We start from the raw sequence: 15,046 nt of genomic DNA on the forward strand, positions 1-15,046 counted from the left end.
AGGAGTGAAATTCTGGAACAGCCTTCTAAGTGGAGTAGTGGAGGCAAAAGACTAAGCTTGATAAGCTTATGGAGGGGATGGTGTGATTTTTGGCAATTAATTGATCTTTTTGATTATTAGCAGGTAAATATGCCCAATGGTCTGTGATGGGATGTTAGATGGGGCGGGATCTGAGTTACTATAGAGCATTCTCTCCTAACAAATTAAATATTTTGCTCTGAGGAAGAGACAGCAGAGACTTATCAAATTCATCTTCCACCTGCCCTCTCCCATTATTGGGGGAAGTTATGGTGTTTGAGAAAGTATTTAAAGAGAAAGTATTCTAGGGAATATATTCTGAACTGAAGCGTCCAAATGAATTGTTTCTCCCCCACTAATCCTCTTGCTCTACTTTGATTTTCTTCTTTTTCTCTGTACTCTCCACCGCTGTGCTAGTGGATGGCTCTTCAGCCAAAGCTGCTTCTTCCTCAGCTCTCTGTTTTTTTTCCTTTTTTCTTTTTCTTGACCTCTACATCTGCCTCTTCTTTAATTTCTACTTTGATCTTCTTTGCTTTTACTGTAACCTGCGTCTCCTCTTCTTCCACCTCTTCAATTTTATTTATTTATTTTTTTTTTTTTGGGAACAGCAGGGAGTGTAGTCACCAGAGGGGTCATATACCTTCACTTCACTCCTGTGCTGATATTTGTCTGCTCTGGCCAAGGCCTTTCCTCTGCCACTTATTCTTCTTATCCCTTTTTCTTCCAAGTGTCTCAGTCTAGTCTCTACTTTAATCTGTTCTCAGCTCCCATTTCAGCACTGGAGTCTTCTCCAAGGGCATCATAACGAATAGTCAATGCAGTTTTGGCTGCTAACATTCGAGAGATCTTTCCTTTGTTTTTTTGCAGCAGTTTGTCCCACAAGGGAAGCATGATAAATCAGGCCAAACTTGGGTGCGTCCCGTTTAGTCTTCAGGGCTCTAAAAAGTGCTTTTTCAGCACCCAAAATCTGAACAGTGGAAGCTGGATGTTTAGCCAGATTCAAAAGGGAACCTGCATGAGCAATAAGCCTCACTCCAACTAATTCCCCGACCATAACAGTGAGGTTAGGTGCAATGGCCATCATTCTGTTCTTGAGATAGTCATACAGCTGTGTTTGATACTGTGAGATCTCAATCACCTGGTCACAGAGATGCAGTATATTGTTTGTCTTCTTCTGATACTTCTGTCCCCATGGAGATCTCTGCAGCAGCCTTCACATCCTCCTCAATCTCCTCTGGCAGGACTTCCGAGAGGTCGGAGGTAGAATGGCTCTGCAGTAACTTCCGAGAGGTCGGATGGCTGGTGAGCCTTACCCACGTACTCAAGGTTTAACTGATTGCCATATTTGGGGCCGAGAAGGAATTTTCCTCCAGGGAAGGTTGGCAGAGGCCCTGGAGGTTTTTTGCCTTCCTCTGCAGCGTGGGGCACGGGTCACTTTCTGGAGGATTCTCTGCACCTTGAGGTCTTTAAACCATGATTTGAGGACTTCAATAACTCAGGCATAGGTTAGGGGGTTGTTATAGGAGTCGGTGGGTGAGATTCTGTGGCCTGTGTTGTGCAGGAGGTCAGCGTAGATGATCATAATGGTCCCTTCTGACCTTAAAGTCTGTGAGTCTATGAAGATGTTACCCCAAATGATTACCATCACTGTCACCTACCACTTCTCCATTTCATTGGCTTTATAAAATGCAGGTCCTTTCTCTCATTCCTATCATTCACAAATCTGTATTTTAGAAAGAAACATTAGTTCAAGCATGAATGAATTATTTTATTGTTGTTGGGAGTCCCCATTACATTTTCTCTGTCTGTTAGCTGCTACTATGATTTTTATGGCCTTGTTTCACTAATATTTGTACTCTTGGGGGAGGAAAAAAAAGATGTAGCACAGTTGATTTCTAATCTGTAGTTCCTAATGCTTTTAATTCAGTGCTTCCAAGCTTCATTAGCATTCCCCTCCAATGACTGTTTTGCCAAGAGATATTAGACAGTTAGCTTTCCAGGTCAATGCTTTGTTTTGAAATGATATCTGATAATGTTACCTATTTTTCTCCAAGCTGTGCTGACTTTTTTATTTATTATTTTGGTTTTTAATGTTTAAATAAGTCACTAAACTCTTGTCATCTGTGAATTGCACTGTTGCCAAAGCCTCATGGAATTTCTCAGTTTATTACCCATGTGGGAACCTATAACTCATCTATGAATGCACTGTGATTTGTTTTGTTCTGTTCATTGGGGTTTCACATTTCTTTTAGCACAGACCCTGGTTCTCTATGCTCTTTTGCATTCTATGTTTAGTCTAGGACTGTTCCTATTCCTCGCTTGCTGGCAGCTATGCCGGAAAAAATTGTTGGTTTTATTGTGCCTATGCCAGACTATATGTAGAAGTTAGGATGATACTGTAGTCACTTTGTTGTTTTTTAACACATATTTATGAGCTTCTTGATCAAATCTTTAATTTATTCCCATTCAGATACAGTAAACTTGGCTACCTCTCAATGTACAAAAGATATTTTAGGCACAACAGAATGTACAACTGCTACGTTCACTAACTGTTATAGTGTACTTTATATGACTGCCAAACTATATGTGCGATTACTATCATCCTTAAGTCTCATCTTTGTTTGCTTATCCCATTGATACTGAGACATAAGAATGGAGGAACTCAGAAGTTTAAAAAAAAAAAAAGGTCCATTACTTTCCATTCATAGATGGATTCATTTTGAGGATCTTGGTGGTGTTTTTTGTTTTGTTTTTTTTAATTGTGCAAGTCAAAATGATGCCAATTTGGATTTCAACTCAAACCTATAGTTATACTACTCTCTCGATCTATATTAATACCTGTAAAAGTCACTTTAAATATATAGATCACTCCTATTTTAAATTCTGCCACAGAATAGAAATCACAGATATCCATATCACAGGTTTAGGAGAATACCAGCCATTCAGGGTAATATATTCCAAAAAGAACCTGACTTAACAAAGTCAAAAATTTGTTCTACAGCAACTTATATCAACAGACTTAATGTATCTTAACTGGAATGAGAGAATTGTTCTAATACACATTGGCAGAGGCTGCTGCTCCTTATCAAACCCATGTTAACTCAAGCCAACAATATTCAAGTGAAGCTTCTTAAGCCTCCTTGCTAGACCCTGAGCCAAAATTCCTATAGCAATGATAGATCTATAAGTACTTGTAAACAATGTACTGCTTTGCCTCACAGGCCTCTATTCAAAATGGTACTTAAGCATGTACTTTAAGCTACGCACTTGCTTATCTAAATGGCTTTGTACTCTTCGAAACTAAGGCACTTTTCCATTGCCACAGCACTAGTGTAAATGAGAATCAGGTTCATTGACTTCAACAACCTGGCTGAATTGGGGTCACAGTTAAAAGTTGATTATGATTCTTTATTTTAATCTTAGAAATAAATCTTAAATAGTATCATGATATCGTTATAGTTAATAAATTCCACTATAACCATTTTGGCTTGATGTCTGTCCTGCCATAATACAATCAATACCCTTAGCTGCATCTGAATTAGATTAGGATTGGCTTTGGCATATATTATTTTCTGTTGTCAGAGAGATGTTTTGGTTTGTCAGATAAACTACCCCATTATCTGAATTTATCCCATCTCGGGTAATAAATGTTGTACCTATTTTGCTGAAAAGGCACAAGAGTTGATGCTAGCAATTGGAGATCAATGAGCTTTATTTCAGATCCAGGTAAACTGGTTGAAACCATCATGAGAGAGAGAGAGTTATAAAATATCCAAAGAAAAACATGAAAGAGAAACCAGACCAACTTCTGTAAAAGAAAAAACTCCCTCTCATTCTACTGGAATTTGTTGATCATGTAAACATAATCATGAATAAAAGAGAACCAGCAGATTTAATCTATTTGAACTTTTAAAATGCCTTTGACAAAATATTTCAAAAGAGGCAGTTAAGAAAACTAATCAAAGGAAGAGGAGTAAACTGCTGTCATGGATTAGAACCTGGTTAAGACAGCCTAAAAGTAGGGAAAAATTGATAAACATTCAACAAGGCAAAAGATTAAACGTAGAGTATCCATAATGGGGCCCATTGTTTAATAGATTCTGGAAATGAGGGAGAACAGTTTTGAATTAAAATTTGCATATGTCACAAGTTATTCAGGTTAGCCAAGACCAGAGGAAACTCTGAGAAACTCTTGAGATAATTAATATAGCATAGGTACTTGGGCAGCACAGATGGAACTAAATGCTGACAAATACATATTGGAAATAATAATTGGGTTAAAATATGAATCTCTCAGTTTCTCTTGCTGTTTTTCTCATTTTTAAAGGTTCTGCTTCCAAGAAGTCTATGGCAAATGCCCATTGGTTTCAGTTGGAGAGGGCTTGAGCTCACTGTTTGAAATGAGTCGAATCCTATAGCTCATTTAGGAAATGTATGCATATAGCAAACTTTACTGTCACATTTTCTTTAATTCTTCTGAAGAATTCTTACCATCACTCCCTGAAATATTACTGGCCATATCCCAAAGGCCTTGCCCAAGTTTCAATAATACAAACAGCTATTGAGTTTAATGGGATTTCTCCCTTTGTGAGAATTCCAGGCCTATAATTATTATATTTTATTATATCTAGTTCCATCTGACATGGATAGTTCTCTCTTGCTGTTCATTATATAACACTAGCTAAGCCCTCTCCAACTATGGCATGTGTCCGTCAAGCCAAGAAATACCAAGTGAAGCACCAAAGAGTCAGAGGTAGGGGTGTGTGTGTGTGTGTGTGTACCAGCCCTAAACTGTCTGGCAGATATGCCAGCTGTATGATTTAGTGTGGCTTGGGAGCTCACCCAGTAGCAGGGCCGGCTCCAGGCACCAGTTTATCAAGCAGGTGCTTCGGGCAGCCACTCCTGAGCGGGGCAGCACTTTCAGGTATTCGGCGGCAATTTGGCAGAGGGTCCCTCACTCACTCACTCACTTTTTTTTTTTTTTTTGGCTGCTTGGGGCCTCAAAACCCCTGGAGCCAGCTCTGCCCAGTAGCAAGAGAACAAGAAAACCATGTTGTGCTCCTTTTAGTTCTGTTCTCAGGTGGTGGTGGTTTATTTATCTCTGATGTGGTGGCAATGGTTCTGAATGCTGATGGCCTGACCCTGGGCAATAATTTTTGGGTTATACATTTGAATACCATCCACTCAGCCATTGTTTTTGGTTGCCAGATTGGGCATGTGACTCAGTTACACCAGAATATGTAGATGCTCCGATAGGCCAGGTATTCTAATATGTCTCTCTACTGAATGAGAATGAAAATAGATCCAGCCGCTGTGGACAAGCTCCTTGGCAGATGTTATCTCCACACTTAAATTTACTAATACAGAAAGTTAGTTAGGTACACTGATTGGTCAAATTTTCATTTGAGTATATATTATCCACTATGTGCAATCCTTACTAGACATTTCAAGAGAGCAACCAACAGTAGTTTCCAAAATGACACAGATTCAATTACGAAGTTTCAGGAGGAAATTCAGATGTGACGCATAAGGCTATGTAAATTGCATTACTTAGATGCCCTTCTGCTATTCCCCCACAGAGTATCTTACATCCACTCTACCAATTTATTAAAAAGGACTCTATTTTGATCTAGCTTGAATACCAAAGAGATGGAAGAAGATGTAAACTAATGTAGCCCCAACTAAATTTTGATTCATCCATGGTAGGGTAACCAGACAGCAGATGTGAAAAATCAGGACGGGGGTGGGGGGTAATAGGAGCCTATATAAGAGAAAGACCCCAAAATTGGTACCATTCCTATAAAATGAGGACAACTGGTCACCCTAATCCATGATAGCCTCCATCTTGCACCTTTTTGGACTTTCTTCTCACTTATAATGCAAATTAGACCAGATTTGACTCCCTTATGTTGGGTAAACTGAGTGTAATAGTTCCAGAATCTTTAGAGATGATCTACGAGATTGTATCTGATCATACTTACCATTAGTTTTATGATTACATTAACTCTGCACAGAAGCAGATGCTCATTGATATTTCTCTCACACCTTAAAGTGCACCTTTTTAAAAATAAAATGTAATAGTGAGATTTTTCTAGAAATTTCTTTTCAAATTAGCTTCTCTTTCATAAACCTATTCATTTCAATGACTTAACCTGCCTTTTTGAGAGGGAAAGTTTGTGGCACTTTTTACAATCTTCACTGTTCCTTAATAGTCTGTTACATTTTATATTAACTGTTCAGCTTATTGCACAGTGTTTTTATAGTTAATTTTGAATGCATTGAATTAAGATGTTCCTCCTTGCTAGTAGATCTCACTAGAGATGAGTTTACCAGTTCAGCTAAAATAATGGGCTTGAAACTTGAACTGTATCATTTTTTGAGATTTAAAGAAATTCAAAGAATTTTTTTTCCTATTTACTTTTTTATTTCCATGTGTCTCTGCATTTGTTGATTATAGCTACAACTGGAAGTGAAAAGTACCAGAAACTGCACATGAGTTTGATCTTGCAAGTTTTTCAGCCTAGTTTTCTATATCCAGTAGGCTTACATAAGCATTGAAGCTTTTGGTTACTTATCCAGATTAAAAATGCAGAGGTTTCCTATTGCTAATAGAGATAAGCCTTAAACAAAACCTGGATCTGAACAACCCTGAAGTGTGGGATGTTTGAAATCAATATAAAAATTCTGGCACATTGATAAATGTCTAATCATTAGTAATCATGTTATTTTGCTGAACTACTCGGAATCTAATGCCAGTCAATTGTTGTTAGTGTATAAAATGGCTAGAATTATTGCTTCTTAATTTTTACACCACATTATACCAAACCCCAAAAGATAATGAAGTAGAATACCTTAAGTTTTTAAAAAGGAGCTTTTGTTCTCCTAAAGTTACAAAATAATGAAGTAAATAGGCCTGAGATTGGGTAAAGTCTGCTGCTGAATCTGTCGTCTGCTGCAGTCGCTATTGCTACTAGGATGACTAGTTTTGAGCAATTACTCAGGCTTTTTCATTAACATTTAATCTAATGGGCTGTTTTCTTAAAGGGTTGCTGTTAACCCAACTTGTATTTAAAAATAAATAAAAATCCTAACTTGATATTCCAGATTAAGAGGGATTTAATTTTTTTTCAGTTTGAATAAAGTATTTTTTCACTTCTTTTTTTTATGTTTTGTGTATTTCAAAAAGCTTGGCTAATGACCTTAGAGACTGGTCAGCTTCACTTTGTCCCTAATCAATTTCATTTTCTGGTTCATGTGCATCAGCATAATGCTGCTGTTTAGGTTCTCAGCACTAGGTACTGTAGGAGAATGTTTATATTAAAGGAAGAAAAATTATTTTCATTGCATTTTATATTTCACATCCAATTGTGTAAAAACTACATTTTTAACCCCCTTGTAGCTTTGGGGCCCCAGACTAGCTGACAGTGTCCCTTTAACAATGGTGGAAGTTTCACAGACCTCCAGCTCGGCTCTCTTACAGTTTATTCTCAATATAAATAGCCCATCTGGAAATGCTTGATTCATGTTTCTCACATAATTGCTTTCTCATGTCACTTCTCCTTTCTTTTACTGTCCAATGTAGCCTTCTATGGCCCTATTTTCAGGGACAGCAACAACAACCACAAAAGCTTCAGGTATTGGGGCTAGATGAAGTCTTGCTGTCTCTGAGGAAAACCAGTGGCAGCAGTATGAAGTTCCCATAATCTGCTGCAATTCGGTCACTGAAGATCAGCAGCATTATGAGGAGACAGGCCTGACCGTGTGCAAAACTTTAGTTGAAAGCCAGAAACAAATGAAAATATATGTAATACTAACTACATGAAAAAGCTAATTATGGTCCTGATTTAGGAAAACATCCCTATTCAGAAAGCCCATTGAAATGGGTCCTTAACTTTAAGCATGTGCTTAAGGTTAATTGAACTCTATTGCACTTAAGCTCATGCTTAGAATTAAACGTCTGTTTAAATGCTGTTTTTGTAAATCAGGGCTTATTACAGCATTTTCCACTATATGGTTGCAAATTCAATTTACTAGACTCTAGCAAGCTACTACAGTTCAAAGTATTATCTATTCTATATTTAAAATTAATATTTGCTTAAAATTGCCTTCATGCTTTGTCTCTTTCTTGTATATCTCTGAGACACATTAAAAGTTGTTTTGCCATATTGGCACTATGCCACATGCAAGATATAAGCTCTTCTGCTGCAAGGTGTAAGCTAAAAAACAAGAGCTGTGTCCATTTCAGCTTCTGCTTGGCTTCTACTCTATTAGAGGGAAAAGACTAGAACAAATATAAAAGGACAAATATACATAGGGAGAAAATAGATTTTCAATCATTTAAAAAGTACAGTGGAAATTTAAAATATATCCCTAAAAACCAACTTTGAACCAATAAAGGATCAATGTTTGCTGGCAATGGTACCTTCCTGAGTGAAGTCCAGGATTATACCAGAACTGTTTGGGACAAATGGTGGAGCTGATCCTAGTTCTCTGTAATTAAAAAAGATGCCAATAAAGTTAAAAGTTAGAGTGCATAACACTGTAATTCAACCCTTCCTAATGTATGGAACAGAGACTTGGCCACCAAGACAAGAAATCAATATGTTCTCAGCTAGAAAAATGAAGATGTTGAGATGTCAAATAGTTGGCTGCTCCATGACAGGAAATTAAATGAGGTGGTGAAGGGCTTAATGCAGGTTGCCCCAACTGAAGACAAGTTGAGGGAGGTCAAGCTACATTCATATGGCCATGTCCAAGGGGAAACTCAAAAGTTACAATGGTAGGATGGCTCTTGCAATAATCATGGATGGAAGATGACCAAGGGGGAGGCCAAAGACTCAGTATGTGGCCCAGCTCTCAGTGGACCTTAAAGAGTCCAATTTGCAAGACAGAGAGGCAATTATGAGTTTTGAAAGTAGGCTATAAAAGTGACTGACCTCAAATAGGGAAGTGGCGAGGAAGAAGAGAGTCAGCCAAACATTAACTAAATTTCCTATGCAACAATGATGAAATATTCAGTAATTTAATAAAATCAGCAAAATAGTAACATGCACATAAATGTTTTATAAAGTACATTATGGCCCCAAACCTAGGGCACACCAAGTTGTCATTCAGTGCAGGACTAGAGGAATGGTACAAAGGTAGCTGTTATACCAGCTGGACACTACCAGAGTAGATCTCCAGCTATGTCCCTCTTCTCTGGTCATGTTCGTGATACATTTCCTACACTGGGGTCTGCAAGGAGGTTAGCAAATACTGGCTATGCATCACCTGACAGTTTCACCATGCATGGAGGGCAGAATCCTCAGGTGGCCAATGAGAGCAGCTTTACAGTCCCTTTATACTGCTCCAGCAACACAAAGAGGCTGAGGAGTTAGTCCCATGTCTTCAAAGTGAGATGTCAGTTTAAAGGTAATAAATAATCAAGTGCAGTGGAAATCTGATGTAATGTTTAAAACATCATAGAATCATAGAATTCAAGATCAGACGGGACCATTATGATCATCTAGTCTGACCTCCTGCAAGATGCAGGCCACATAAGCCGATCCACCCACTCCTTTAGCTAGCGACCCCTGCCCCATGCTTCAGAGGAAGGCGAAAAACCTCCAGGGCCACTGCCAATCTACCCTGGAGGTGTGTATAGTATAACCTGATGGGAGAGAGTGGAATGAAACACAGTCACCTTTTTTTCATGTCCAGTGCCTTTGAGCACATGATGCAATAAATATCAAACGCTAGCTTTGAACCAAAGTAGTGCTTAGTGATTAATGATGCGAGTGACATATGTGGATTTTATATGTAAAACAGTAGTTATGATGTTCAGACAGGGGCGGTTTATTATTCAACCTAGCACTTCCTATATTTAGTGCTGGAGCCTATGGCTATGAACCTACAAACTACTCTGAACTAGGACAGCGCTATGCTCATATTGATCCCCATCAAAGCAAATGAGGTTCTTCAGGAATAGGTGTTCACCCATCTGTAGTAGCTTGCAAGTTGCAGGGCCAAGAGCTGTAATCAGGACAGTTGATTATTATTGTTGATGGTTAACTTGCTAACAAGTATTTCCATAATGGCAAAGGTGGAGAGATGAGTAGATTTTTGCATCTGAACTGGTTAACTTTCTAGTCTAGTCTGCGAGCTCTTGCTCATATGTCTTTATAAATATGTGACAAATATGAGGCATTAGACAGAGTTAAATTTTCAAAAGTGCTTAAATGATAAAGGAGCCTAAATCCCATTTAGAAAAGTGACTTAGAAACTTGAGCCTAAATTTCATGGAAAGTTAATGGGACTTATGCATCTAATGCAAACTTGTACTCCAAATGTCTATATTTACTTCTTAATGCGTATGTTGGAATAATTTTCTTTTACATAAGGATATGAACATGTTTTTGTGTTTAGATAATGCATTTTTCTCTTTCTTTTGATGGGCAGTACTTAAATACAGATTTTTTTTTTGCATATCCATGGGCCGTGACTTTTAAACTGTTCTTAGGCTATTTGGATAGCTGTTAAAAAGGATACTGACTTATTAATAACTAACATATGGTATAAATATTTCTTTAGTCACATTCACAGTATGCCTTTCTTGCACCTAACCGCTGTTAATCTAAACACTGTAAACATATAGCTTGGTATGTTCTGGCTTATACTCTGGTTCTTCCATTATAATGCAGCTAGTAATGATAGACCAGCACCTTTCTTTGAATATATTTTTATAGCATTATTTCATAGGAAAATCCGAAAATGCTTTAGAGCATGTTGCAGAATATTTAATCCAAGACAATATAATCCATTACAATTCTCCACAATCACATGAAGGGCAATAACAACACTAGGGTCCCAGTCCTCCAATGAGTTTGAGGATATTTTGGTCTGATGGCTTTTTAAATTTTCTTCTTGAAAACTTCTTGGAGGTGGTGTGCTGCTCCTTTCCCCAACCCCCCGCCCCCCCGGTGCACTGATGAAGTCATTGCTCATCTTTTATTATACCAAAAAAAAAGGAATATAGGTAGTAGACTATTATGGTACAGGCATATGTAGTGTTGATGATTTAAGATCTTGGGCCAAGTCCTTTTCAAGTAGTTTGTATGCTGTGTTCTTTCTCTCATTCATCCTGACCAAATAGGTTTTGTAACAACTAGATGTTAACTCATTACTCTAGGTTCCTAATTAATACTGCTCAAATCTCTGGGCATGTCCTTTGTTGCCCTCTACCTGATGCTAAGATGGTATGCATGTTCTATGCACTGCATGAATTTGAATATGAAAATGAATTTATTTCATGGACATTATTTTATAGTAGCCCTATGGCTTCTGTTCCAATAAATGGCATTAGCTCTCCACTAGTTCCCTTTAGGAAAGGTACTCATCCAGGGTACCCAAATTATCCCTTCTTGTTTCTCTTGGCTAGGAATTCATTTGTAGTCAAGATGCAAGGGACCATACAGATTTAGCCCAGAAAATCTGACTCTCTGCAAAGATATGCTGTTTACATTATGACCTGTTTCAATCCTATGCCTATTGGAAACCATGGGTGATGAGTAAAATATCAAACAACTTTCCCCCATTCTCACAAAAAGATAAATGGATATGAACAGATGAAAGCATTTGCATTTTTTATGAGGTATGTCATCACTGAGATAAATGCTATGATAAACTTAAGTGATCTAATCGGTACATTGCCATCAACAGTTCTTATTTCCAGTTGTTTAAAGAGGATGTCAAGAAGCCTTAGTTAAAAGAGCATATTTCTCTTGAAGGTCAACCTCCCTCTAATACTGCCTTCAACCTATGGCAGGTTATGAAGTGACAATAAGACATTGTAAGTACTTGGGGCCACCCAGAGACAAGATTCTCAGATCTAGTCATCTCAAGAACACTTCTTATCTTAGAGGCAAAGAGACTGAATCCCAGCACAAAACAGCACCAAAATATTTGGATTTTTTCTTCTGTGACTGAAGATTAATTCATTTTGAGTTTTACATAAATCCTCATCTCCTGCATTGATAAATCCCCCTTTCTTTGACAAGAAAATCTTCACAGAGAGCCTGCTGCAAAAGCAGCCTCTCACCATCAGCAAAGCATGGTGAGTGACTACTCATTCTTGCCCCACCAGTGCGCACACACGCCTCTGCAGCAGAACCCGCCAGTCATCCAAATACTCCTTTGTAGACTTAACCCGATATCAGCCTACATCAGTTCACCTGAACAGCAATAAACTCCCCAAGATTCTTGACTGCTTAAGAAAGTCAGTGACATTTCATCGGTTCTGAGGACTCTGCTTCACCAGGCCTCCTCATCCTTACCTTCTCCCTCCATCACAACTTTTCTGTTCCTGAAATCTTTTCTATCCCCATGTCCTTGTCAGCCAAAGCGAGATCTCCCTATATATATATCTATATCTATATATCTAATAAGACTGCTATGATCTCATACAGGATCCATTCCTGAATTGTACATTGAATAGAGGTCTGCCTGAACCTCATATATTCTCATGCAGCATGTGTCTACAGTGGGCATTTTTCTGTTATGAAAACTTAACAATATTTTAATAGGGGTGAGTACATCCATCGCTAGAGAGGAGAGTGAGGCCATTGACACCGATGTCTATTTGTGGATTTTGAATGGAGTTTACTTAATCTGAAAGGCAAGTGCATCAGCCCATCCTAGCTATCTTTCTATGCAGTAATGATTACAGTGGGGCTATGCTGACACAAGACGAGGATCTAGCCCAGCCCTGTTTCTTGAATATATGGTTATGTGGCACTCCAAAAGTACATACGTTACATTATATTAAAATAAAAATCTTCAATTGATGTGATCTTGCCAGCTGGATGCAGCCATTTCCAGAATTAACACACCCGATTGTGATATTCAGTGCAACAAGAGGGATGAGGTAATAGCTTTTTATTGGACCAACTTCTGTTGGTGAAAGAGACAAGCTTTCAAGTTACACAGAGCTCTTCTTCAAGATGACTGATATCTGACAGTGAATAACACTTTATTTGCTACAGTTATGATGTCCTTCTTAGTGCTGCCTCCTGGATGCTGTGTTTATGGGAGTGACAAAACATGACAGCTCCCAGCAATTTAGTAATTGTCCAGAAGTGGTGGCAACACATAGGGCATAATTCTGGGTTACCCAGTGACTATCAGCTGAACATTTAAGCCAAATCTGAATATGAATGTCTCAAGAGGAAAGACTAGGGTAGTAGTGACAGCAGTCTCTGGGCCAGATCCCCAGCAGGTGTAAAACAATGCTCAAGTGAAGTTAATGGAGGTTGTGCCTCTCTTGATTTAACGACTACTTTAAAGCTAGATATTTTTAATTTGACTGTCGCCTGATGCTTTTTAGCTGTGGGTAGAGAAGTAGTCTTTTAAACCAACCAAGAAGGGAGCCGTGGTAGTCGACTTACCTGGCCATCCTCATGGCAGTAAGTTGAACTAAGATACTTTGGCTTCAGCTGTGCTGAAGTCACGTATCTTAGATCGATTTCCTCCTCCACCCCAGTGTAGACCAGCCCTGAGTCTTATATTTGTTTTTCAAACTGGTAAACTAAGTCACAAAGAAACTAGGCAACTTGCCCAAAGTGTCACAGGAATTCCGTGTGGAGTCAGGAACAGAAACCAGACCTCTTAGCCCCAAGTCCTGTGCTTTAGCTGCAAGATCACCACCTTTCTTCTTCTTGAATTAAGATATCATCCAACTATACATACAATTAGAGACCATGAACCATTTTAGATGGCAATACAAATGTTCATTCCATGTGAGTAATATAGATTTTTAAAGATTGTCCCCTTTGTCTGAGACAAACGGAGGTTCGAGTAAGTATTTAATTGAGAGAGGAAAATCAAAACGTGACAGATTGAAATTTCAAACTATGTGCCCGTTTATTAACAAGGGATAAGTTACACCTTGGGCCGGGGGGAGGTAATTTATCAACTAGAAATACTATCAAGATAAACCACACACAACTTGAAAACAGTCTATTTGCAGCTAGCAACAAGAACTAAATGACCTATGATCAACCGCTTACTAAAATCCAAAATAGACACGTAAACTGTGAACGCATTAACCGAATGTTGTGAAATACACCAACTAACCCCAACAGTAATCAATACAACAATTTGATTCTCCTATACTGTATACACAACTTTGCACCAAATAAGGGAGAAGGAAGAAGGAAAAAAAAAAAAAAGGGGAAGAGGCTAAGCAAACAAAGTGTTTACAGAAATTAAAATGCACATACCACACTCCAGGCGCAGCTGACCAGCAGTACAGACGCAGAGTGCATGATGAATTGAGGGGAAGTAATCCTAACACGACATGAGCCGGCAAAATCCGGAGGAGACCCTGGCTGAAAGGGTGATTAGGCCTTCCAGCAACACACAGGCACTCCTGCCGTTTTTGGCGCAAGATACAGTTTTATTCAAAGACTCTTACGCGTGCCAGCATCTAATTGGTCCCTAGCTCCTTCGCCCTCCAGGTTCCGAGCTGGAGCCCTCTATGTCAACAGGAGCTGCACCCGACCCACTACTCTTTTGCACACAACACGCTGGTATTGTAGTACACGGCACCAACTTGACCCACAATTGACCAGATAGAAGGTTCGGGAATAGGCACACGGCACCAATGTGACCTTTTGACCGACAATTGGCCATACAGACGCCATGTTTGAGCAGGAGTTAGGGTTGCGACACCCTTCATTTTCTATTACATTCACTGAAATTGAAACTTTGCACAAGATTATGAAGGGGATTATATGACGGAGTTGCCTGTGATACCAGGGGACTGGACTCAAGGAGCAGGAGGTCCCTTCCAGTCCTATGTTTATTAAATTGTGGTTACATTATATCTTCAGTCAGAGAGCAGCAAAACATGTCTGGCTGCAGTGGTGAGGGCACATAAAGCATCCATTGTTTACAAGCGTGATTGTGATGTTTCACTTTTTTGTGAAAACATCCCAATGAATAAACTGCTGCTTTCGTAACTTTAAATAGAAAATAACCTTCCTCTCCTTCA

At 38.8% G+C, this 15,046-nt stretch overlaps 1 pseudogene; it reads right to left on the bottom strand.

Moving 5' to 3' along the window:
• Positions 1-373: 373 nt before the first annotated feature.
• LOC120371016 lies at positions 374-13,447 on the bottom strand (annotated as a pseudogene).
• Positions 13,448-15,046: the final 1,599 nt, after the last annotated feature.

Source organism: Mauremys reevesii, linkage group 8 (genome assembly GCF_016161935.1).
Source record: "Mauremys reevesii isolate NIE-2019 linkage group 8, ASM1616193v1, whole genome shotgun sequence".
NCBI lineage: Eukaryota > Metazoa > Chordata > Testudines > Geoemydidae > Mauremys > Mauremys reevesii.